Here is a 27137-nt window from a genome sequence, read left to right on the forward strand (position 1 = left end):
TTCGAATTTGCTTGCCCGAAATTGTTTTTAGTGGGTTGGCCTCTACCCATTTCGTGAAATAATCAATGGCCACTACCAGAAATTTTACACCCCCTGGTCCTGCAGGGAATGGCCCCACTATGTCGATTGCCCATTTGCAGAACGGCCATGGAGACGTGACCGGTATCATAGGATGTCGCCGAGCCTTGCTTACCGGTACATGAAGTTGACACGATTGACACTTGTGTATTACCTCTGCGGCATCTCTGTACATTAACGGCCAGTAATATCCAAGCCGCATTATTTTAGATGAAACTGTATTGTGTCCCGAATGCAGAGTGTACATTCCCTCGTATACTTCCCGTATGATTGACTCCACTTGAGTTGGATTAAGGCACCGCAAATGAGGTCCCAGAAAAGACTTTCTATATAGAATTCCCTTGTCTAACAGATACATTGGTGCTTTCATCTTAATCTTTCTTGCTTCACTTGAATCTATCGGCAATGTACCTTTGGTTAGAAATTCTATTATCGGTGTCATCCAACTCTGCTCCTCTTCTTCAACTGCAGCCGAAACACTGTCTTCTTCAATAGATTTTACTTTAACTTCCTCAACCCAAATTTCTTTCTTAAAATGACTGAATGTTAATGCGGCTAACTTACTTAGCGCATCCGCCTTTTTATTCAGCGTCCTCGAAACTTGAGTTATCTGGAATAAATCGAAGTCAACTGCTAGCTCTTGCACAAGCTTTAAGTATTTTTGCATTGATTCATCGTGTGCTTTGAATATTCCATTAAATTGGTTTGCAACTAATTGAGAATCAACATATACTGACGGTTCTTTAATCTCCAAATATTTTGCTACCCGCATCCCAGATAACAATGCTTCATATTCAGCTTCATTATTTGTGACAGGGAAGCTGAATCGTAGTGCGAAGGTATATTCCTCTCCTTCTGGACTTTTTAGGACTATTCCTGCCCCTGCGCCTTTTGGGCCACAAGCCCCGTCTGTGTGCATTTCTCACAGCTGTTCGGGCGGAGGTGGTATTTCTTTTGATTCATGCGAGACTTCGATATCTCCGGCTGTTTTAGCCAGATAATCTGCTAGGACTTGCCCTTTTACCGCACTTCGTGGTGAAAGCTTATTTCATGCTCTCCCAATTCACTAGCCCATTTGGCCATGCGACCAGAATTTTCTGGTTTATATAGCACTTGCTCAACAAGTATCAGCGAATGTAAATTTGCTAGGATTTATCAAGCAATTTTATATTTGTTTGACGACAAATTGTTGTTTGTCGTACCTGCTTTATCGGCTGATCTGTTAGGACCCTTATTGGGTGTGCTTGGAAATACCTTCGTAAGCGTCTAGCCATATGCACGAGTGCATAAACCAGTTTTTCGATTGCAGGATAGTTTAATTCGCTTCCTGTCAAAGCTTTGCTAACAAAATATACAGGCATTTGTACCCGTCCTCTGTCTGCTATTAATACTGAACTTATTGATTCCTTTGATGTTGCTAAGTATAGTATCAACGTTAATCCCGCAATCGGTGCAGTCATTTTTAACAGCTCTTTCAGCAACTTTTTCATTTCTTGAAACGCCACTTCTGCTTCCTCCGTCCACTTGAAATCCGTTTTCTTTAAGCAATTCTTCAATGTCCTGAAAAAGGGGAGTGATCGCTCTGCGGATTTTGATAAGAACCTCGTTAATGCCGCCAACTTACCCGTTAAAATTTGTACTTCTTTTTTATTTCTTGGTGACGGTATATTCTCGATTGCCTCTATTTTCTTTGGGTTTGCACGTATCCCGCGCTCAGTTATTATATGACCAAGAAACTTTCCTTCTTCCTCTCCAAAACTGCACTTCAACGGGTTGAGCTTCATATTAATCTTTCTTAGCGACGCGAACTTTTCTAATATGTCTTCCAACAGACCTTGTTCTGTTGTGCTTTTTATAACTAGGTCGTCAACGTATGCTTCCAAATTTCTCCCAATCTGACCTTTGAAAGCTTCGTCTATTACCCGTTGGTATGTTGCTCCAGCATTTTTTAAACCAAATGGCATCTTGGTATAGCAGTATATGCCCATGGCTTGTGTGGAAAGCAGTCTTATCCTCGTCGTCCGCTGCCATCTGTATTTGATGGTATCCTTTGTACGCATCCAAAAAACATTTGTATCGGAATCCAGCTAATGATTCAACTTTCCAGTCTATTTCTGGTAGAGGATAATTGTCCTTGGGGCAAGCTTTATTGATATCCATGAAGTCAACACACATGCGCCAAGACCTATCGGGCTTTTTTACCAGTACTGGGTTTGCTACCCACGTTTGGTACCTTACTTCTCGCAAGATGTTTGCTTTGACCAACTTATCGACTTCTGCCTTCAACCATTAGCTTCTTTCAGGAGCCATGCCGCGTTTCTTTTGTCGCATTGGCGTCAGACTAGGATTTGCGTTAAGCTTGTGCTCAGCAATTTCCCTTGGTACGCCCGTCATGTCCGCTTCTTTCCATGCGAAGACGTCCGTATTAGAAGCTAATATATTACGAAGCTTAAACTTTGTGTCATCAGACAATCCTCCGCCAATTTTAATTTTCTATTCTGGATGTCGCGGGTTTGCGATAATCATGCAGCTTCGAATTTGCTCTGCCTCACTCGGCTGTTGTTCTGTTTGTTCTACGGCTGCAATGCTTGCATCTTGCTTTTCTGACCTTATCGTTGCAATTCCTAACGGTGTTGGGAACTTGATAAGGCCGTGTACCGTGGAAGGGATGGCTGCCAATTTTTGCAAAGTCGTGCACCCTAAAAGCGCGTTGTATTTTGAGTAAGACCTTACGACGGCAAATTCTACTATCGTGCTTCTCACTAACTCCTTATTATCATCGTCTACCAGCTCTAGCTCTAATTCGATGATCCCGATTGGCCATGCGGACTCCCCAAAAAATCCTGATAACGCAGTGTTAGGAGCCACTAGCTTGGCTCGCACAGCTCCTTGCAGCAAGCGAAAACAGTGCTCGTACATTATATCAACACCGCAACTGGTGTCTACATGCAATCGCTTGATGATGTACCCACAGCTTTTGACACACCCTATAATTGTGATGGGCGCATCCGAGGGTTCCTGTGTTATGGCCGGGAATATGGTGGGAGTGTTTTCCCATTCCTCAGATACCTCTAACTTGTGCCTCTGATTTGTTCGTCCGCTGGTTACCATGTTTATGGTTTTATCTGTTTCCTTTCCCTCATTCTTCTTTTGCCACGGATATTCTTTTTCTCCATTTGGCTTATCGACTTGTGCTCTTGCACTTTTCTTCAAGTGTTGCAATCTTCCTCTTTTGAGTTCAGCAACTACCCTTTCAATTAAGTGCCGACATTCATTGGTCTCATGACCGTAATCAGCGTGAAAATTACAAAATTTGCTTCTGTCTCTGTTTCCATACTTTGACAAAGGTACTGAGGGGTCGAAGCTTTTGCACACTGCCTCTGTAGCCAAAATTTCTTTTGGTGTTTTTGTGAGGTCTTTTATTAATGCAACATTTTCAGTGTGGCTGCTTTTGAACCTCTGACTTCCTCCCACTTTATTGTTGTTGAATTTGCGATACTTATCATTATGATAGTTACCACTCCTAGGTTGGCCATTACCACCATAACGTTTGCCAGACTCTGACCCTCTTCCCTGCACTCGATAATAATCATCGTCGATGTCCATATTTGAAGAGGTACTTACGCAATTCTGCTTTATATCTTCTTGTACCCGCATGTAATCATGCGTTTCTTTTACGGATTCCGCGAAGGTTTCTGGCACTCTTCTCTGTAACCGTTGCCATAAAGGCATGTGTCTGTCGGTATCTATACAATGTATAAAGCCGGATACCTTCTGGCTTTCTGGCAAGTCTTGTATTTTAGCCACCTCCTTGGTATATCTCTCTATTATTTCTCCCAAGCTCTCTTTCGATTTCTGCTTAATGTCGTGACATTCGACATTTGTTCTTTTGCGTGCGCGCAAATTGTGAAAGTTTAATAAAAATCTTGAGCGCAAATCCGCAAAACCTGTAATGCTTTGGGCTGGTAAATTATTGAACCATTCCCTTGCTACTCCTTGCATCACTATTGGTAGCATATGGCATGCTACTGCATCACCCCAGCTGTGTGTTCTTGCAGTTCCTTCAAATTTTTGTAAAAAGTCATCCGGATCTGATAACCCATCATAACTTTCGAGTGTTAGAGGCAACACCGGTGCGACTGTGAAGGGATGATTGGCGATGTGTGGCACAAACTTTTCTATTGTGGGAGATAACTCAAGGCTTTGCTTAGCTTTTTGCCCTTGCCTCACCGCGAACCAATTGCTCATAAATTCTTGTACCCGCGCTGGCTCATTGAAAGCGGGTGCCAAGTGTGGTGGCGCGACTTGCTGTAATTGAGATATGAAGCTATTTGACTGGGCTGCGGCATAGTGCGCCTCGCTATATTGATTGCTTGCAACAGTATGGACTGGTTGCGAAGACGCACACGCCGTTGACCCTTGTTGTGGTGTCAGCATGATGTATGAACCATCTGGATTTCTCAGACCCATCTGCCTGATTCTTTCCTGAGCGTTCTCGGTACTGACCCTTTCAATCGGTGTTTCGGGTTCAACCGAGGTGATAATTGGTATTGTACCCACACAGGTAGTTTTAACTTTAAAGCCTGGTGGAACCGTTTCGAGTCCCACGGATGGCGCCAAATGATCAAGCATATTTTCACGGGGTCAAGGTGAACCTACGCTTGAGTGCATAAAGGGGTTTAAGGACTAACAATATTCGAACCTCCGACACTTAGTCGTGGATAACCCATATCGGTATCGTTTCGATTCCGACAGGGTGGCCGATTTGAGAGTCCACCAACAACCTAGCATACGAGGTTGAGTGGCCCAAAGACATAAAGGTTTTATAGTTCGAGACATACCTGAAAGTGTTTGAGATCGTAAGAAGCTTTATTCGTACGATGGAGATTTGTATGCTGTGGTTTACGTATGAGTAAACGAATGAATATATCTATTAGGGTTCATGAGCTATGTATTTATAGGCTCACGAATTAGGGTTTCAGTAGAATCTCTTCCCTAATTAAATGTGATCTTGTCCCAACTAACTTTCGTTATTTAAGGAAAAGAATCCGAATTGATTATACCGTACATTCTTTTAGAATGTACTGGATCCTTATGCAAGTATATAAAACTCGCATCAGATGGTATAGGCGCACAAGGTGCGACTATACCCGTGACATATGCCTTTGTGTACGGTTTTAGGGTTTTGGATGCGCATCCGCACAATCTTGCGGATATGCGTATCATTAGTTAATTAAATGGGTTTTTGATAGTTTGTTAACACTATTAAAGTAAAAAATGCATAAAATTAACTAAAGCGGAGGTTTCACGAGGTATGCTTCGATTGAGGGCATAGATGATATGATAATGATATGTGTTAACACAAGAATAGGTTTGTGAACACTATTAAAGTAATCTTGATGATTACATGTTACATTTGTTAGTACATACAAATTTTGCTCAATTGACAACAAAACATACACGTTTTGTGTACAAGTTATATTAAATTAAGCTATATTTATAATTGTTAATTTTATTTTATATTAATATTTTTTTTAACATTCAACGAATATTCATTTACCCTACTTCAATGTATATGAATATAAACGAATAATTTACATTTAAATAGATATGAATATATATTTACAAAAATAAATAGATATAAATATAAATATAAGATCACCATATTAATATCTGATCTATTATCATCACTACTTATAAGCCGTGTGTATAATGTAAATGCATGTATGTGTCTTTAGGGGCGATACTTAGTTATACCCGGAGTGGGTGCCCGCCCCATCCGGATTTTTAAAAAAAATGTACACAAAAATATTTTTTTACTAAAAAATAAGGTTTTTTTTAGTGTTTATAGTCATTGGTTTCACCCAATCTGTGGTTGGTTTTAAGTTCCGCCATTGTATGTCTTGTGATCATAATAAATAAAAAGGTTTGGCTAACTCATGCCCTAAGGGCATAAGCTAAGGAAGATTAAATAAACTTAAAAACTCCATTTATAATATAAAATAAATTTATTAAACTCACACATTACCATTTATACAATAATATTAATTATAATTTATATTAATTTTGGAAATATTTAATTCATTGATTGTGCTTATCACATGTCCTTGGGCATTATTATTTTGCTTTTTAATTTTTTTTCTTTCAAAAACACTCTAACTAAATACATTAAATACATACTATGGAGTATTTATTGGTTAAATTGGTTAATGTTCAACCTTTGGTGTGGTCATATTTCCACTAGGTAAAAATATTCTTGCCTTAATCACCCTCGTCCATCCATATGCGCACCATATCACTTCAACTTCTCTTAACCTGCGCACTATCTACTATCCTACACGCCCTTTAATCATTCTGTGTCTAAATGCGTTGACATTTACCGACTATATCTCCCCTGTTTTTCCCGTTTGTTTGGAAACTCTACGTGAAGAAATTTAGGACATTTTTTTTTTTAAAAAAAAAACCAAATGTTCACACCCTCACCACGTGTATATATATATATATATATATATATATATATATATATATATATTGCAAAAATGTAATTTGCAGTTTATAGTGATATGTAAATAGCAATACTAAAATAATAGAAAAGTATAAAAATGATTTAAGAGCCCGTGGTGTTGACAAATTTTAAAAACTCTCTTGAGTTTAAGAGTTCGTGGTGTTGACAAATTTTAAAATTAACCTTTTGAGTTTAAGAGCCCGTAGTGTTGACGAATTTTCAAAGTTCTTTTAAGTTTAAGAGCCTGTAGTGTTGACGAATTTTAAAAGTTTTTTAAGTTTAAGAGCTCTTGTTGTTGACAAAATTTAAAAGTGATTTTGTATGGTGTTACTAACTTAATGTCTATAATTTTTTCTAAAAATCTTAAACATATAATATACTTTCCTTAATTACAATTATAAATTTAAATTATAATAAATACGGAATATCCATATATATGAAACATAATCTGTATAGGTTATTATATATTTAATACAAATATCCCTATCATAGTAATGCAAAAACCGTAACAGATTATATCATTCAAGTATGTAATTAGTAAAAGTAAATAAAACGTTAGAGCTCGTGTGTTTCACGAGTGGGTAAAATAATCGTGCAAAATTAATTGATTTTTTTAACAATTATTCTTTTGAATTTAAGAGCCCGTGTTGTTGATAAATTTTAAAAGTTCTTTTAAATTTAAGAGCCCGTAATATTGACAAATTTTAAAAATTCTTTTAAGTTTAATAGCTTTGGTTTTAACAAATTTTAAAAGTGGTTTTAGATGACAATTAATTTAATTATAATTACAATAATAATAATAATAATAATAATAATAATAATAATAATAATAATAATAATAATAATAATAATAATAATAATAATTAAAGCAATCTAGAGACAAAAACATGGACAACTTAAAATCTCAAATATATATTTTAATTTTATATTGTATACATGAATACAATGACAATGAACGAATATAATAATTTGAGATTACGATTATGTTATTTTTTGGATGCAAATTTGTTTATTAAATTTGCCATTAATTAATTTAATAATATAGATATATAGATATAATATATAGATACAAACATCTTAAAATAACTTTCAACCACAATTCACAAAAAACTTTTGGTATATATATATATATATATATATATATATATATATATATATATATATATATATATATATATATATATATAGTGATAGGATCAAGGGGGAAGTAACCAATCGGGGGGAAGCGGGGGGAAGCAAAAATTTTTTTTTCGTTTTTTGAAAAAACTTTGTTCACGAACATTATAGATTGGATGAAAAATATGAACATTTAATAAAGACACTTTGTGATAAATGTTTTTATTTTGGTGGAAAAACGCTCGAAGAAGTAATATATAACAATTATCGTGTTTTTAGAGCGTATGTTGAGGTTTTAGATATTAGGGTTTAGATATTAGGGTTTACAGGGTTTAGATATTAGGGTTTACAAATTTAGGGTTTAAGGTTTAGATTTAGGGTTTAAATTTAGAATTTAGATTGAGTTTTTAACACGAATGGTTTAGAGTTTAGGGTTTAGGGTTTTGGGTGTGGGGACTAAACCCAAAACACTAAACCCTAAACTCTAAATCGGGCTAAATTTTACTTTACAAAACATGAAGAAAAAAAAATGTTAACATTCTTCACGATCAATATTATCTTGAATGCTATTTTTGTCGATCATTTTCCCGCATATATATATATATATATATATATATATATATATATATATATATATAGTCATCATCAGGAGGGAAGTACTTTTTTGGGGGAAGTAATTTTTTTTCGTTTTTTCGATTATTTTTTCAGACATCAAATTTAGGTAAAAATATGAACATTTCAAAAGGACACTTTGTGACGAATGTTATTATTTAGGCGAGAAAACGTTCGAAGAAATAATTGATAACATTCATCATAGGTAATGTTTTAATTAGAGTTTATTTGCATCGTTTTGTTTTCATCTTGTGTGAAGTGTTTTTTTCGAAATTTAGCCCAATTTAAAGTTTAGAGTTTAGGGTTTAGTGTTTTGGGTTTGGTCCCTAAACACAAAACCCTAAACCCTAAACCCTAAACTCTAAACCGTTCTTGTTAAAAATTCAATCTAAACTCTAATTCTAAACCCTAAACCCTAATTTCTAAACCCAAAACCCTAATTTCTAAACCCTAATAGCTAAACCCTAATTTTTAACCCCCTAATTCTAAACCATAATTACTAAACCCTAATTTCTAACCCCTTAAGAAAAACACAGAAGCAAAACATTCATTGCATTGAATGTTATCATTTATTTCTTCGAGCATTTTTCCTCCAAAATAATAGCATTTATCACAAAGTATTTTTTTAAAATATTCATATTTTCTTGTGATCTTAATGATTGAAAAAAAAATTTCAAAAAAATAAAAAAAATTACTTCCCCCCCCCCCAAAAAAAAGTGATTCCCTCTTGATAAAAACACTATATATATATATATATATATATATATACACTTGTCAATTTACAGTGCAAAATCATTTCAGGACAAGATTGAAGCTTAATGAGGTTGGTAGGGGCTTTGGTCTATATAAAATGAAATATGTAGCCCGTTGAGTTACGGGTATCTCGATTTTTTAATCAATTAAATCGGAGTCACTATGAAGAAGATATGATGAAAACGATGAAAGCTCGTAGATTCAGCGATCCTTTGCTATTTGGTCATATCATATTCATACGAACTCCGATTTAGTTAATTCAGAAAATAAAACATTTGTAACTCATAGATGTTTTTTTTCATATTCATATTTTTTTTTTAAAGAACTTGATCATATATAATAGTGATGTTGCCCCTAATGAAGAAATTTAACTTCTAATTATATAATACAGTTATCTCGACCCTTATATTGAACAAGTTCAGGCTTCATCACTGTATCATGATACATGCAAAAGGTCGTTTTGATGCGAATTGGACAATTGATTGTTCCGATTGATTGCCGGAAAACCATTTCCGTAAAATAAGGAAGAGACTTAATTGATCCCGTATCTACCTTTCACGATAATGATAGTAATGTTTAGTTTGCTAATAATTTTTAACATGCATGTAAGCTAAGTAGATTATGAAGTTCTTTTTCTTATAAAATTAATAACATAACATAACATATGATTGTGATTTTTAAGAGCGGTTAACATAATTACATAAATATGTATGTTTGATTGCCAAAAAGTTGTTTTTTTTTTTTTTTTTTTTGTTGGTAAAATAAAGAAGAGACTGAATTGATCTCATATGTGTTAGGATTTGTAGACCCAACAATTTAACACAATCACACATTCCATAAACCACACACGAATTAGTAAAGTATAAAACAATATAATAAATGATAAACAACGCATAGATTTAATGTGATTATATCTCAATTTCTAACAAGGAGAAGGGTTTAGTTCATATAAATTTTCTTATTATTTACGTACACACTTTACAATGAGACTAGAGTTACATTATGTAGAAGTAAACAAACAAGGATAGTAAATCGACAAACTTTCTGCCAAGGTTGCAAAATTCGCTATTCGAGGATTAATCGGTCGGGACTTTGGAAATATTAATCGGAAATTCGGAGATTAATCGGATTGTACTGTATACATTGAAATATTAAATTTTAAAAATTCTATGTGTAAATAGAGAAAAAAATCATAAATATAAAAATAAATTTTAACATAATTGTCTAAAATTGTTCATTTTACTCTAAAACTATGAAGTTATGGTTTAAATTCATGTTAAATGGTAACCATATTTGACTTTGGCCGACTTTGGTCACCAAATTCGATTTTGATCCGTCAATTGACGTTGACTGTTTAATTAAACGGATTTTTAAAAATCGGAACGGATTACTCTTAAAAATGATTAATCGGAGATTAATCGACGAGTAATCGGATTTTTTACAACACTGCTTTCTGCCAAAGCATCACCTCGCCATAGGTGAATTTAGCTTATGGGTCATGGGGTCCCATGACCCCATTATCATTAAATCTTGTTTTATTAATACCCATAAATCGTAGAGGACACCATTAAATTTAACTATGAAACCCCATATATTTGAAAGATTTATAATTTTTTGAAGATAAACAACTACGAAGTACTAATTATGAAGGGTACTTTGTAAAAAGAAATTAGGACACCTTCGAAATTTTCATCCTAGATTCGTCGCTACACCTCGCAATCTGCGACCAAGGTCTCTTGATCCACGAGGCTTTCAAATGTTGGAATTTTGCTCTTCGACTTCTTTTCTCGAGTCCTAACTAGCCGCCTCGCGAACCATGACCACCCCCTTGCGATCCGCGAAGGTTTAGCTGCACTATTTACTTTCTTTTTGATTAAACTCTCCACACACTCAACAATCTCCCATTTGGAAACTTTGAATAAACCCTACACTGATCTCTATTCCAACATCGTCAAGGAACCCATGTATACCGCCAAGAGCACTTGGGACACGCACACTCCAACCGCATCGAGCTGGCAGACTTTTGATAAAGAATTCTTCGGCACACGTAGTCAAAATCGGAAATGTAATACACTAATACTGCCTCAACCGTAGAAAATGTTTCAACACGCACATTGATAATGCTAAAAACGAACATATATTTCATAGCATTATTCCCTAAGAAAGACAAGCTTTTAGTTGCAAATGTTCTATTTACAAGTGATATTCGTTTAAATATTAAAAGGTGAAGACAAAAGACAGATTCGACGAATTGAAGACGCAAACGACCAAAAAGCTCAAAAGTACAAAATACAATCAAAGAGGTTCAAATTATTGATAAGAAACGTCTCGAAATTACAAGAGTACAATATTCAAAACGCAAAGTACAAGATATTAAATTGTACGCAAGGACCTTCGAAAATCCGGAACCGGGACCAGAGTCAACTCTCAACGCTCGACGCAACGGACTAAAAATTACAAGTTAACTATGTATATATAAATATAATATAATATATAATTAATTCTTAAAATTAATATATATATTATAATATATTTATAAAACGTCGGCAAATTAAAAGACAAACCTTTGTGAGCTGGAATTACGAACTCCGCGAGTTGCGGAGTATGGAGGCCAAAAATGCCGCGACTCGCGGAGCAGCCAAATACGAAAATCCCTATAAAACCCAACGAATTCTGATCATTTTTATCATCCAATATATCCATCCATCTATCTATACGTAATATTTATATTTATATTTTAATTTTAATTTTAATTTTAATTTTAATCCTAATAATAAGGGTATGTTAGCGAATGTTGTAAGGGTGTAAGTCGAAATTCTGTCCGTGTAACGCTACGCTATTTTTAATCATTGTAAGTTATGTTCAACCTTTTTAATTTAATGTCTCGTAGCTAAGTTATTATTATGCTTATTTAATCCGAAGTAATCATGATGTTGGGCTAATTACTAAAATTGGGTAATTGGGCTTTGTACCATAATTGGGGTTTGGACAAAAGAACGACACTTGTGAAAATTAGACTATGGGCTATTAATGGGCTTTATATTTGTTTAACTAAATGATAGTTTGTTAATGTTAATATAAAGATTTATAATTGGACATACCCATAAATTACCATATACACTCAATCGGACACGATGGGCGGGGTATTTATATGTACGAATAATCGTTCATTTAACCGGACACGGGAATGGATTAATAGTCATTAGAATTATTAAAACAGGGGTGAAATTATGTACAAGGACACTTGGCATAATTGTTAACAAAGTATTAAAACCTTGGGTTACACTCAGTCGACATCCTGGTGTAATTATTAAACAAAGTATTAAAATCTTGTTACAGTTTAAGTCCCCAAATTAGTTGGAATATTTAACTTCGGGTATAAGGATAATTTGACGAGGACACTCGCACTTTATATTTATGACTGATGGACTGTTATGGACAAAAACCAGACGAACATATTAAATAATCCAGGACAAAGGACAATTAACCCATGGGCATAAAACTAAAATCAACACGTCAAACATCATGATTACGGAAGTTTAAATAAGCATAATTATTTTATTTCATATTTAATTTCCTTTAATTTTATATTTAATTGCACTTCTAATTATCGCATTTTTATTGTTATTGTATTTAATTGCACTTTTAATTATCGTACTTTTTAATTATCGCAAGTTTATTTTATCGCACTTTTATTATTCGCATTTTCATTATCGTTATTTACTTTATGCTTTAAATTAAGTCTTTTATTTATTTAATATTTTACATTTTGTTTTAACTGCGACTAAAGTTTTAAAATCGACAAACCGGTCATTAAACGGTAAAAACCCCCCTTTATAATAATAATATTACTTATATATATTTGTATTTTTATAAAAGTAAACTAATATAGCGTTAAGCTTTGTTTAAAGATTTTCTCTGTGGAACGAACCGGACTTACTAAAAACTACACTCTGTATGATTATGTACACTGCTTATAAGTGTTGTAGCAAGGTTTAAGTATATCCATTCTATAAATAAATAAATATCTTGTGTAAAATTGTATCGTATTTAATAGTATTTCCTGCTAAAATTTAATAGTATTTTATATCCCTTAGCTTTAACATCAAGTTTTTGGCGCTGCTGCTGGGGAACAATCAAACTTAAAAGCCGGAAGCGCAACGTAAATAAATAAAAAAAAAAGATTTTTATTTTTAGTTTACTTTTATTAAAATTCACTTTTGTAAAAATACGTTTTTAATTATTCGAAAATATAAAAAGAAAACAAAAATTTATATATTTTTTTAAGATTTTGTTAAATATTTATGTTTTATAAAGTTTCTTTATTTTTATTTTATAAAAATATAAGTTTTATTTAAATATTTTTATTTAAAACATAAAAAAAACCGAAAAAAAAATTAATATATATATAAATCTATTTTTAAGATATTTTTAAAATTATAAAGTAGTTCTATTTTTATTTTAGTTTTTAAATATAAGTTTTTATTATATAAATATTTTTATTTAAACAGAAAATATAAAACAGAATATAAAAAAAACGCGTCGAATTTTAATCAACCTGTCATCTGAAAATTGGAACCCCGCGACTCGCGGAGTTTGCAGCTTCGAATACCGCGACTCGCGGAGACACTCTGACACGCCGACCGAAACCCTAATCAGCATTAAATATGGGGTAATTATTATTTATTTATTATTATTAACCCTAATTACTTATTTATTATTATAATTAGTTTTAAGTTTTTAAATTAAATTATATTTTAGTTAAATTAGTTTAATTAAAATATAAAATTAATAGTTTAATAAAATAAATAATATAAAAATAATATTTTTATAAAAATTGTAATTTTTACAACTTTTTGTATATTTTTATATTTTGTCCCTTTTTAATTGTTTTAGCGTAATATTTGTATTTTTCGCTCGTATTTAGTTTTAAGATATAGTTTTTGCCATAGTTATTTTTTACTTCTAGATTTTTAGGCTTTGCCGTAAAATCTCTTAAGTGCCTTTTCTTTAGACTAAGATTTAGGTACTTTAGAATTTTGCGACGCCTTTTTAAGTTTTAGTTTCTTTTTAAGTTATTGCCATTTGGGATATAGTTTTTCTTGTAAGCTTTAATATTTTTAGACACCTTTTACCTATGTATCAATTATCATTCCAATTAGTAATCTCAATTTGCGATTATAATTTTAAGTTAGTGATAGTAATAAGGTTGGGTTAGTCTAGTGTTTTTAAGTTCTATAAGTCACTCTTTTTCTTTCTTATTTTTATTTTTCGATCTTTTTCCGACACGCTCTTTTTCTTTCTTATTTCTCGCTATTCTAGTTTTTAGGACATAGATTTTTTATTCTACTTCTTATCTAAATTTCTTAAAATTACGAAAATTTATTTTAAGTGGTTAAATTGATAGACATCAAAATTTTCTGGTTTGTAGTAATAGTTGGATTTGTACGTGGACCGGGTTATTGGAGCCAAACAGTCCTCAATTATATTGAGACCAAACGAATCCTGCCCCTCTGCTGCATCTTTTGGCTATTCGAAACGTAGGCAAAATCAGAAAAGTCTATTAATTGGATAACTTATATAATTTTTCTTTCCTTTTTAAAAACTAATAGGATATTCAGTGAATGTACCGAGCAAGACGTTCACCACCTTTTGTACGTTCACCACCTGTAACTAGATCAAGACATTTAGCAAATATTACCGCCGTTGATTTTTCTTTAGAATCGTCTTCCAGTCAACCAAGTACTCCAATTCAAATTTCTGATAATCCATTTTTTGAACCCGACCTCACAATTGAGAATCCGGAGAATATTCAGGGACGATTCATAGATCCTGAACCATTAAATTTTCCTCCGGAACCACCAATCATTCAAACAGAGATTGTTGAGGAACGAACCATTAAATCAGAATCCTCTAGTGATTCCGATTCAACAAATTCAATTATGGAGAATCTGGAACCTTTAAGTATGGAAGACCGAATGAGAGCTAAACGTACTGGCCAAGGTCACGCAATTACTCATCCAGACATTAATGCGCCAGATTATGAAATCAAAGGACAAATTCTACACATGGTGACTAATCAATGCCAATTTAGTGGTGCGCCGAAGGAAGATCCAAATGAACATCTTCGTACCTTTAATAGGATCTGCACTCTATTTAAAATCCGAGAAGTGGAGGATGAACAGATATATCTCATGTTATTTTCCTGGACTTTAAAGGGAGAAGCCAAAGATTGGTTGGAATCGTTACCTGAAGGGGCGATTGATACATGGGACGTTTTAGTTGAAAATTTTCTTAAACAATTCTTTCCTGCATCTAAAGCCGTAAGACTTCAAGGAGAAATTGTTACGTTTACACAGAAACCGAATGAAACTCTATATGAGGCGTGGACAAGATTTGGAAAGTTATTAAGAGGATGTCCGCAACATGGTTTAGATACCTGCCAAATAGTACAAATATTCTACCAAGGATGCGACATCACTACAAGGAAAGACATAGATATAGCAGCTGGTGGTTCCATTATGAAGAAAACCGAAACTGATGCTTATAAAATTATAGATAACACTGCTTCCCACTCACATGAGTGGCACCAAGAAAAAGATATCGTTAGATCATCTAAAGCAGCTAGAGCCGATTCTAGCCATGACTTAGATTCCATTTCCGCAAAGATAGATGCTGTGGAGAGACGAATGGAAAAGATGACTAAGGATATTCACTCAATACGAATTAGTTGTGAGCAGTGTGGAGGACCACATTTGACAAAAGATTGTCTCAGTATTGAATTAACAATGGAACAAAGAGAGAATATTTCATACATAAACCAAAGGCCTGGAAATAATTATCAGAATAATTATCAACCGTCAAGACCTATTTACAATCAAAATCAGAACTATAACCGAAATATTCCATACAACAACCAACAAGGTCCTAGCAATCAACAAGTATCCAACAATACTTACAATCAGCAAAGACCTAATTTTCAAAACAAACCACCACAACCCGATGATAAAAAGCCGAATTTAGAAGATATGATGACGAAGCTAGTTGAAACTCAAACGTAGTTTTTCACATCTCAAAAACAAACCAATGAACAAAATGCTCAAGCATTTAGAAATCAACAAGCTTCTATTCAAAATCTGGAACAAGAAGTAAGTAACCTAGCAAGGTTAATAGGTGAAAGAAAACCGGGAAGTTTACCTAGTGATACAAATGCTAACTCCCGGAATGAAACAGCTAAAGCCATTACCACAAGAAGTGGTACAACACTTAAACCACCTGAAATACCTGTAACTTCTGATGAAGCTATTCCTACTCCACAAGAACCACAACCTGAACAAGATAAGGAAAAAGAACCGGTAGTTGAGAAGGTTAATGAAGATAACACAGTTAAGGCTAAACCTTATGTTAAACCATACCAACCACCACTTCCTTACCCGAGTAAAATGAAAAAAGAGAAACTTGAAGCCGAGCAATCCAAATTCTTGAATATGTTTAAACAGATAAATGTAAATCTTCCTTTCATTGATGTGATTTCAGGAATGCCTAGATATGCTAAATTCTTGAAAGATCTGATCACGAATAGAAAGAAAATGGAAGAACTCTCGGCTGTTACCATGAACGCTAATTGTTCAGCAGTGCTGTTGAATAAGATACCAAAAAAATTATCTGATCCAGGAAGTTTCACAATTCCATGTTTTCTGGGTAGTCTTAGTTCAATAGAAGCATTGGCAGCCTTAGGTGCTAGTATAAATTTAATGCCGTTTTCACTATACACTAAACTAGACCTTGGAGAATTGAAACCAACAAGAATAAGCATACAACTAGCCGATAGATCAATAAAATATCCTAGAGGGATAATGGAGAACATGCTAGTTAAAGTTGGTACTTTAGTATTTCCAGTAGATTTTGTTGTTCTGGACATGGAAGAAGATTCTCAAGTTCCTCTCATATTAGGAAGACCATTCTTAAACACGGCTAAAGCAATGATAGACGTGTTCGGTAAGAAACTGACCCTAAGTATAGAGGACGAGAGTGTTACCTTTTCAGTTGATAGAGCAATGCAACAACCGCAATCTGCAGATGATACATGTTATTATATTCAAACTATAGATTCACATGCAGAATTATTAGAAGAATTTCCAGAATTACAAGAAACAGGAGAATGTTCTTTAGGAGAAGGAACTGAACCAATTGATGAAGTTGAAATGTTAGCTACACTTATAGCTAATGGATATGAACCAACAACAGAAGAAATTCAAATGCTAAAAGAAGAAGACAGATATCGATACAAATCATTGATAGAAGAACCTCCGAAATTAGAGTTAAAGCCACTTCCAAACCATTTGGAATACGCTTATTTACATGGTGAATCTGAATTACCTGTAATAATATCGTCTTCTCTAACTGAAAATGAGAAATCACAACTCATTTCTGTGTTGAAAGCTCATAAACCAGCCATTGCATGGAAGATTCATGATATTAAAGGAATAAGTCCTTCGTATTGCACACATAAAATCCTTATGGAAGAAGGTCATAAAACGTATGTGCAACGCCAACGAAGACTAAATCCTAATATGCAAGATGTAGTTAAAAAAGAAATTATTAAACTGCTAGACGCAGGTCTAATTTATCCAATTTCTGATAGTTCATGGGTAAGCCCAGTTTAATGCGTACCTAAGAAAGGTGGCATGACTGTCATTACAAATGAAAAAAATGAGCTTATTCCTACTAGGACTGTAACAGGATGGCGTGTATGTATTGATTATAGAAAATTAAATGACGCCACCAGAAAAGATCACTTTCCCTTACCTTTCATTGATCAAATGTTGGAAAGATTAGCCAGAAATAGTTACTATTGTTTTCTAGATGGATTTTCTGGATATTTTCAAATTCCAATAGCACCTGAAGATCAAGAGAAAACCACATTCACGTGCCCTTATGGTACTTTTGCTTACAAACGCATGCCATTTGGACTTTGCAACGCCCCTGCAACCTTTCAAAGGTGTATGATGGCGATTTTTCACGACATGATAGAAGAATGCATGGAAGTTTTCATGGATGACTTTTCAGTCTTCGGTGATACATTTGAATCATGTCTAGTTAATCTGGAACGAATGCTTATTAGATGCGAACAATCAAATCTAGTACTTAATTAGGAGAAATGCCATTTCCTGGTTAAAGAAGGCATCGTTCTTGGACATAAAATTTCAAAAGAAGGAATTGAAGTGGATAGAGCTAAAGTAGATGTAATTGTTAAACTTCCACATCCCACCAATGTTAGAGGAGTTAGGAGTTTTCTAGGGCATGCCGGTTTTTACCGACGTTTCATAAAAGATTTTTCTAAAATTGCCACTCCTATGAATAAACTCCTAGAAAAGGATGCTCCATTCATCTTTTCAGATGAATGTATCAAATCTTTTAATATTCTTAAAGAGAAACTCACTAATGCACCGATCATGATAACACCAAATTGGAATCTACCGTTTGAACTAATGTGCGATGCAAGTGATTTTGCAATGGGAGCCGTTTTAGGACAAAGGATTGAAAAACGATTTCAACCTATATATTATGCTAGTAAGACGTTACAAGGAGCACAAACGAACTATACAACTGCTGAAAAAGAACTCCTTGCTATTGTCTTTGCTTTTGACAAATTTCGTTCATATCTCGTTCTAGCAAAAACGGTGGTCTATACCGACCATTCTGCTCTTAGATACCTATTTTCGAAACAAGATGCCAAACCAAGATTAATCGGTTGGATCTTACTCTTACAAGAGTTCGATATTGAAATCCGAGATAAAAGAGGAGCAGAAAATCTCGCCGCTGATCATCTTTCTCGTCTTGAAAATCCCGAATTAGAAGTTCTAAATGAATCGGCCATACAAGACAACTTTCCTGATGAATATCTATTGAAGATAGATTATAATGAAATTCCATGGTTTGCAGACTATGCAAACTACTTAGTTTGTGGATTCCTTGAAAAAGGATTATCATACCAAAAACGAAAGAAATTCTTTAGTGATATAAAACACTATTTTTGGGAAGATCCACATCTGTTTAAAAGTTGTCCAAATGGAATAATACGCCGATGTGTATTTGGAGATGAAGCTAGTAAAATTTTAAACCATTGTCACACGGGACCAACAGGAGGGCATTATGGGCCTCAACTAACAGCAAGAAAAGTTTATGAAGCTGGATTCTATTGGCCTACAATTTACAAAGACGCACACCTTCTTTGCAAATCCTGTGATGCTTGTCAAAGGACCGGAAAAATAAGTCAACGTGATGAAATGCCACAAAATGTCATCCAAGTATGTGAAGTATTTGACATTTGGGGTATTGACTTTATGGGTCCATTTCCAAAATCTCATAATAATCTCTACATTCTCGTTGCCATTGATTATGTATCTAAATGGGCGGAAGCACAAGCTCTCCCAACTAACGATGCACGAGTTGTAGTCAATTTTTTAAAACGTCTTTTTGCAAGGTTTGGAACACCGAAAGCTTTAATAAGTGATCGAGGTACTCATTTCTGTAATAATCAACTTGAGAAAGTTCTTAAAAGATATGGAGTAACTCATAAAATCTCCACCGCATATCACCCACAAACAAGTGGACAAGTTGAAAATACCAACCGAGCTTTAAAACGTATTCTAGAGAAAATCGTAGGATCAAATCCGAAGGAATGGTCCATTAAATTGGAGGATGCACTCTGGGCTTTTAGAACAGCCTACAAAACTCCAATTGGAACCACACCTTTTAGACTTGTTTATGGAAAAGCATGTCATCTTCCAGTAGAAATTGAACACAAAGCATTTTGGGCTTTGAAGACATGTAATCTTGATATACATGAAGCTGGACGTCTACGATTAAGTCAACTAAACGAATTAGAAGAATTAAGACATGAAGCATACGAAAATTCGTTAATCTGTAAAGAAAGAACGAAGAAATGGCATGATAAAAGAATCAGAAGTTCAAAAGAATTTAAAGAAGAAGACAGAGTTCTTCTTTTCAATTCACGATTCAAGCTATTTCCTGGAAAATTGAAATCAAGATGGTCTGGACCATTCATAGTCAAAAGAGTTTTCCCATACGGAACAGTAGAATTAATAAATTCAAATAGAATTGAATTTAAAGTTAATGGTCACAGAGTTAAACACTACATAGATAGTCCGATGGAATTCGACAATGAAGTTAATCACAATTTCGATACCACAGCTAACTAAGTGTGGGGAGAATCAAGTCTTTAAAGGATAATATGTATTTCTGTTAGAGTTAGATTGTCTGTTTTCGTGTAGTTCTCGAAAATGGAACCCTAATGGTCTTTCCCTAGCAGACCCTAAAGAACTAGTCTTCTCCCCCCATTCTGAATTTTTATTTTTTTTAGGAAATGAAGACTGCCTGTGAACTAAACCATGGTCTAATGCTACACGCTTTGATCACTAAACGTAATAATGACACACTTCCGAGTGAAATAGTATCAGTAATCAGAGAAAGATTGGACGGAGTAAGAAAAGAATCCAGATGCGAAGATAATTTGGTAAAGGAAAATTAAAATCCGCAGCGAAAAGAAGAGCACGACACCTAGAAAGATGTCACAAATGCGGAAAATGGTCACATGGAGGTAAATGTTCAAATAATCAAACCTATTTAAATACCGAATTTGTTACTTTATGCAGAGACGGACCGTTCATATGTTTAGAAGAAAAAACATTGAATGCTCGAGGTTACGCCTATGTAGCCATGGAAAACTAATTAAACCGACTATCTTATGAATGGGATAGATCATATAACTAAGAATACTATCTCACAGGTAAGTCTGTACAGTTTTTTATTTTTTTATTTTTATTTTTAACCTTTTGATAATAAACGCTAATTTGTTCGCTATAAAGTATTAAATTGGTATTAAATAAAATTAGGTTTGGCGACCGAAATTATTGATATCATTCAAAAATTTATTACATCACTGCGAAATTTAACGTTTATTCTTAAGGTATAAATATCTTTAATCAATCAACACAAAATATTTCAAAAATTCGTCATGAGTTAAATTAGGTCATGGAACCAAAATTACTTTACCGAAAAGAGGGGCGTATATTTTTGATAATATTTGATTGATTAAAGTGGGATAAAAAGCCAAAAAGATTTTTAATTTTATTTTTACCATGTTTTTAAAATTAATATATAAATCTAAAATTAATATTGTAAACTTTGTAAAAACAATGTATTTAAAATTGTAAATATTTGAAAAATATAATATAAGTTTGGTGTGATTTTATAATATGAATTTTTAAATTAAGTTTGGTGTGAATTTTTAATTTTTAAAATATGAATTTTTAATTTTATGCATTTCAAATTTTAAGTTTAGTGTGAATTTTTAATATTAATTTTGAATTTTATGTATTTTTAATTTAAGTTGGTGTGAATTTAAAAAAAATAATTTACTTTATCTCATTAAGTTAAAAATATGTTTTTTAAAATTCGTCGTAAGTTGAAGACTAGGTCATTGAACCGAAATTGTTTTACCCGAGGGAAGGACGAGAACTTTTATTATCATTATTTTTAATCTTATTGAATTAAAGTAAGCCAAAAACATTTAAAAAAAAAAAACCCAAAAATCTTAGCTTTTAAAACAATCGCTACAAAAGACAAATTTTAAAATTTTGTTGAAGGACGGACTAGGACATCGATCCGAAACGACCTCGTCCTAAATAACAAGGGAAACAAAATTTTAAAATTAATTACTTAATTGTTTTAATTAGTATAAGATATAAAAAAAATAAATAAAATAAAATACAAACTCCGCGACTCGCGGAGTTTGAAGGGTCAAACACCGCGACTCGCGGAGGGACCAAAACCCAGAAAAAATAAAAACGTAATCAGCTCAGTCCACACACCACAACACAAAAATAAACTGCGAAAATACTGCGAAAAAACCCGAGAAAACACTCCCAAATTCACAATTTTTCACCGTTAATCATCAAATCTTTTACTAAAATCATGTTAAGAAGGATGCTATCAAGGAATTACTCAAGAAAAACGGTAAATTTCTACACCTAAACACCATTTAATCCGAAAATTAGTGTTCTTGAGCAATTTTATACCCAATTTGATTTTGATGCTTTTTAGTGTAATTATGCTTAAATTGTTTATGTATTATGCTTGTATAACCTAGATTGATGCTATTTAACATGATTAGAAGCCTTAAACTTCAAATTTTGAGTAATCTAGGGTTTGTGTTCTTGAGCAATTTGGGGCTTTTTGATATAAACAGGTTATGGCCGATTTTTGTCATGAATTGTTGCTAAATTAAGTAGTGTAACATGTTTAGGTAGTTAAATGATCCAAACTTTGAGCCTAAACATGATTTTGAGAATTAAAGTGGACTTTTTCAAGTCTAAAATTCATGAACTTGATTTTTGAGAGATAATGCCATTTGAAACTTGTTTAATTGCTAGTAATGATTATTTTGACATGTTATTTGAGTTGAATGCTTATGAACTTGGCGAACATTTTCGTATATGCTTATTTGAAAAAGTGTAGATTTGATGAAAATATGAAAATGAGCTTAAGTTTGATATAAATTGATCATGTCATTGTAATTATTTTGATTGATGATTTTGCTGACACTAATGCATATTTGGATGCACAAAAATTGTGTTTGATGTGTTTTGCAGACTGAAAGGGGTGAATCTTCATCCCAAGCTCGCAATGCTCCTGCTGAGAATACGGAACAACAGAAGGTGGATAACTACTACAAACAAGATATACCTCATCCAGTCATGACATTTTCTGATATGCACTTGGAAGATTTGCACCCGAACCTGAGATTTGACAGACTTTGGATAGATTATCCAAAATACCAAAGGGGTTTGCATACTCTTCATTCTAAAGCTGTTGAAGTACCTAGGGTCATAGAATGGAGACCATTAGAAGCTGTAGAATTGGCCGGGCCAATTAGGGAATTACTTGCACAGAGGTATGGTAATTCTACTTTTAACGATTGGGTACGGTTATTCAACATGCATAGACCTGTATATAAAGTATGGTGTGAAGAATTGTTGTGTAGTATAGAATTAAATGATTGGGTAGCTAGTTTAACCGATCGATCTTTTATTAGATTTTTGTTAGGAGGTTCGATGCACCACATGTCTTTACTAGACATGGCTCAGGCTTTACGTATATATACGCCTGAGGAGCTAGCATCTGCCGATTGTAGAGGGTTGATACTAAATGGTAGAAAGATAGACGAAAATTTTGATACGCATGGTGTATGGAGTCAAATGACTAGCCATCACCGATTTAAAGGGGGAAATTACTCTTATTTGGATATAGATAGAGCTGAATTAAGAGTAATTCATAGGTTTTTAGCCAATTCGATTACACAACGAGGTAAGAACAAGGAAAAGGTAAATGAACAGGATTTGTTTTACCACATGTGTATTCGAGACCCACAAAGCGCTGTAAGTATACCTTATTGTGTGGGTTATTATTTATCAGCTATGGTTAGGGGGATGAGACCGCATAGTATAATAGGAGGTGGTATATTTATTACTTTGATTGCTGAATATCTCGGTGTGGATATAAGTCAGGGGGGATTACTAATCGAAGAACCAGAACCCCGAGATACAATAGGTTTAAATGTATACCATGGTGCGAAAGTTTTGAAGAGGCGAAATAACGCCGCAGTACGATATAATGGTAGACATCCACAGGTTGAGAGAAACCAACAGCAAGGTAATGTAGGAGGGGGAAATGAAATGGCAGAAATGCAAAGGTTTATAGCTTCACAAGAGTATGAAAATACTAGACATAGAGCATTTGAAGATTGACAAGTTCATCAAAACCAAATCATAGCTTATTGCCAACATATAGGTATAAACTATATTCCTACTCCATCGCCCATATTCCCTCCCTGGTCTATAGAGATTCAACCACCGTATCCTACGTATAACTCAGCCGAAGCATTTTATAGCACATATGGTTATGCATGGAACCCCTTCTGGTATCAGTATCATCCCTAGTCTACTTAGTTTTTTATTTATTTTATTATTTGTAATGTTAATACATTTAATATTTATGTTAATATTGTAATAGTTTTTAAATTTTCTAACTTTTATTATTAGATTTTAATAATTTTTTAATGTGGGGTAATGTACCAAACTTCAAAAATATGTATATATGTTTGCAGTTTATCTTATGTACACAACAGGGCAAAACAACGCATTTTCAAAGACTGGCATTAAGTTCAACAATAGCAACTAATTTTGATGACAAGATGCAAAATATATGTGAAATAACAACGAGAAGGAATGAACAAATGATGTGCACCATTTATCATTCAACACAAACACAAATATGTTTGGAAACTTTGGTAAAATTTAATCATTTTCACACAAATCACCCTCAATAATTTAAATTGTTACTGATTTCTTGCAAATGAGGGCATTGCAAGATCTTAAGTGTGGGAAGGGGTTAAATTCTTTCAGATTTTAAAATTTTTACTTTATACACTTGGTTACCATTAGAAATACTAGTAAAGTAGTAGTTGTATTAGAATCAAGTGCTCTCTGATAATAAAGAACAGCCCTAGTCTTATATACTGACTACCCAATTCTAGTAAAAATTTTCAAAATTTTCAATTAAATGAACTCAAAATCATGTTTATACATATTTATGAATGATAAAACTAGGTTTTAACACCGAAATTATTGTTACCTCGGAAAGGACATAAATTGAGAAACAAACCAAAATGTTAAAATTCATTTAAAATGGAATAGAGGACAATAAAAAGGAAAATAAAAGTCAAGTGTGGAAAAATTTACCAAGATATTTTAAACATATGTCACATATTTCTGTAACAAATAACTGAAAATACTTTTGCTTTGGACTAAACTAAACTGTTTTACCCGATGAAAGAAAAGAAGAGATGGATCTACACGATGAATCAATTCCATCATTAAAAGGAAGTAAAGTCTTCCGAAAAAGACACGCACTTCTTGATTTAAGTCAAGAAGTTGTCGTCCAGACCAGCTGTAGGTTGACGAAAAATCTAGAAAAGTCATCTCTAAAATCAGCAGGAAATCCACGGACCTCAGCATCAAACAGGGTCGCCAAGTGGTCAGATTTATCCTAACCATGAGAAGGATCTGTCTTGTAAAATGGGGAGGGCACCGTGCAAATTAGCTAGATAAAACTAATGAATCAGATCCCTAGAAAGGATAATCTCCTTAAAAGATCAAAGATCTGCTTTTAAGCCTGATATTACTCAATCCTTGAGATTGACCTTAAAGATTGAGAATTACAAACTCATGGAATTCGATGATATCTAAACTCGAGCTTGAACGAGAAAATATTTTGATCAAAATTACAAATCAATTTGTTTTCTGAAAACCTATTTTCAATGCGTTCATTACCATTGAACGTAAAATCCTAGGAATTCACCTGGAATTCATTAGGTCACCTGAACCAAATCGGGTGTCAACCGTAAGAACGGTGGTTGCATAGCATGGTCGGAGACAGGACCTTGTGCCAGACTGAAAAAAATTATAGGGTGATCTTTAATATTGCTCCTACAAAGGATAGTAATTGCATCCGACACGTTTTAGACCATGAACAAATGCATGTCATTAGACATTGCCTTAACAGTTTCTTGTTCATCGCTTTCCTTTACAACCGGACGGTAGTTTGCCGAAAGGTAATATACGGGACAAGTATACTGGACGTGTTGCTTTCCTAATACAAGGTTAGCAAGTGGGTGACACAAAACCATAAGTTTTGAGCTAAAATTTTCAAATCTGAAACCCACAAAACCCACAAAAATATTTTGCAACACCGGTGAAGGGTTATTCCGGAAAACTTATCTAGGGTAAAAGCTAGATTAATTTTTCAAAAAGATCAAATGTTTTCATAAAGATCCAATTTCCTTAATGGATCTAAATTTTTATAGTCATGTGGGACTGTAAACCATATCGTTACTACCATTGTTTATACCGCCGTAAAGAAATCACTGATGTACAAAGTGTGAAGAATAAAGAAGTGATTCTAGTATTTCAAGACTATATTGCTTGAGGACAAGCAACGCTCAAGTGTGAGAATATTTGATAATGCTAAAAACGAACATATATTTCATAGCATTATTCCCCAAGAAAGACAAGCTTTTAGTTGCAAATGTTCTATTTACAAGTGATATTCGTTTAAATATTAAAAGGTGAAGACAAAAGACAGATTCGACGAATTGAAGACGCAAACGACCAAAAAGCTCAAAAGTACAAAATACAATCAAAGAGGTTCAAATTATTGATAAGAAACGTCTCGAAATTACAAGAGTACAAGATTCAAAACACAAAGTACAAGATATTAAATTGTACGCAAGGACGTTCGAAAATCCGAAACCGGGACCAGAGTCAACTCTCAACGCTCGACGCAACGGACTAAAAATTACAAGTTAACTATGTATATAAATATAATATAATATATAATTAATTCTTAAAATTAATATATATATATTATAATATATTTATAAAACGTCGGCAAATTAAAAGACAAACCTTTGTGAGCTGGAATTACGAACTCCGCGAGTTGCGGAGTATGGAGGCCAAAAATGCCGCGACTCGCGGTGCAGCCAAATACGAAAATCCCTATAAAACCCAACGAATTCTGATCATTTTTATCATCCAATATATCCATCCATCTATCTATACGTAATATTTATATTTATAATTTATATTTTAATTTTAATTTTAATTTTAATCCTAATAATAAGGGTATGTTAGCGAATGTTGTAAGGGTGTAAGTCGAAATTCTGTCCGTGTAACGCTACGCTATTTTTAATCATTGTAAGTTATGTTCAACCTTTTTAATTTAATGTCTCGTAGCTAAGTTATTATTATGCTTATTTAATCCGAAGTAATCATGATGTTGGGCTAATTACTAAAATTGGGTAATTGGGCTTTGTACCATAATTGGGGTTTGGACAAAAGAACGACACTTGTGGAAATTAGACTATGGGCTATTAATGGGCTTTATATTTGTTTAACTAAATGATAGTTTGTTAATGTTAATATAAAGATTT

This window comes from Rutidosis leptorrhynchoides, chromosome 2 (genome assembly GCF_046630445.1).
Source record: "Rutidosis leptorrhynchoides isolate AG116_Rl617_1_P2 chromosome 2, CSIRO_AGI_Rlap_v1, whole genome shotgun sequence".
Taxonomy (NCBI): domain Eukaryota; kingdom Viridiplantae; phylum Streptophyta; class Magnoliopsida; order Asterales; family Asteraceae; genus Rutidosis; species Rutidosis leptorrhynchoides.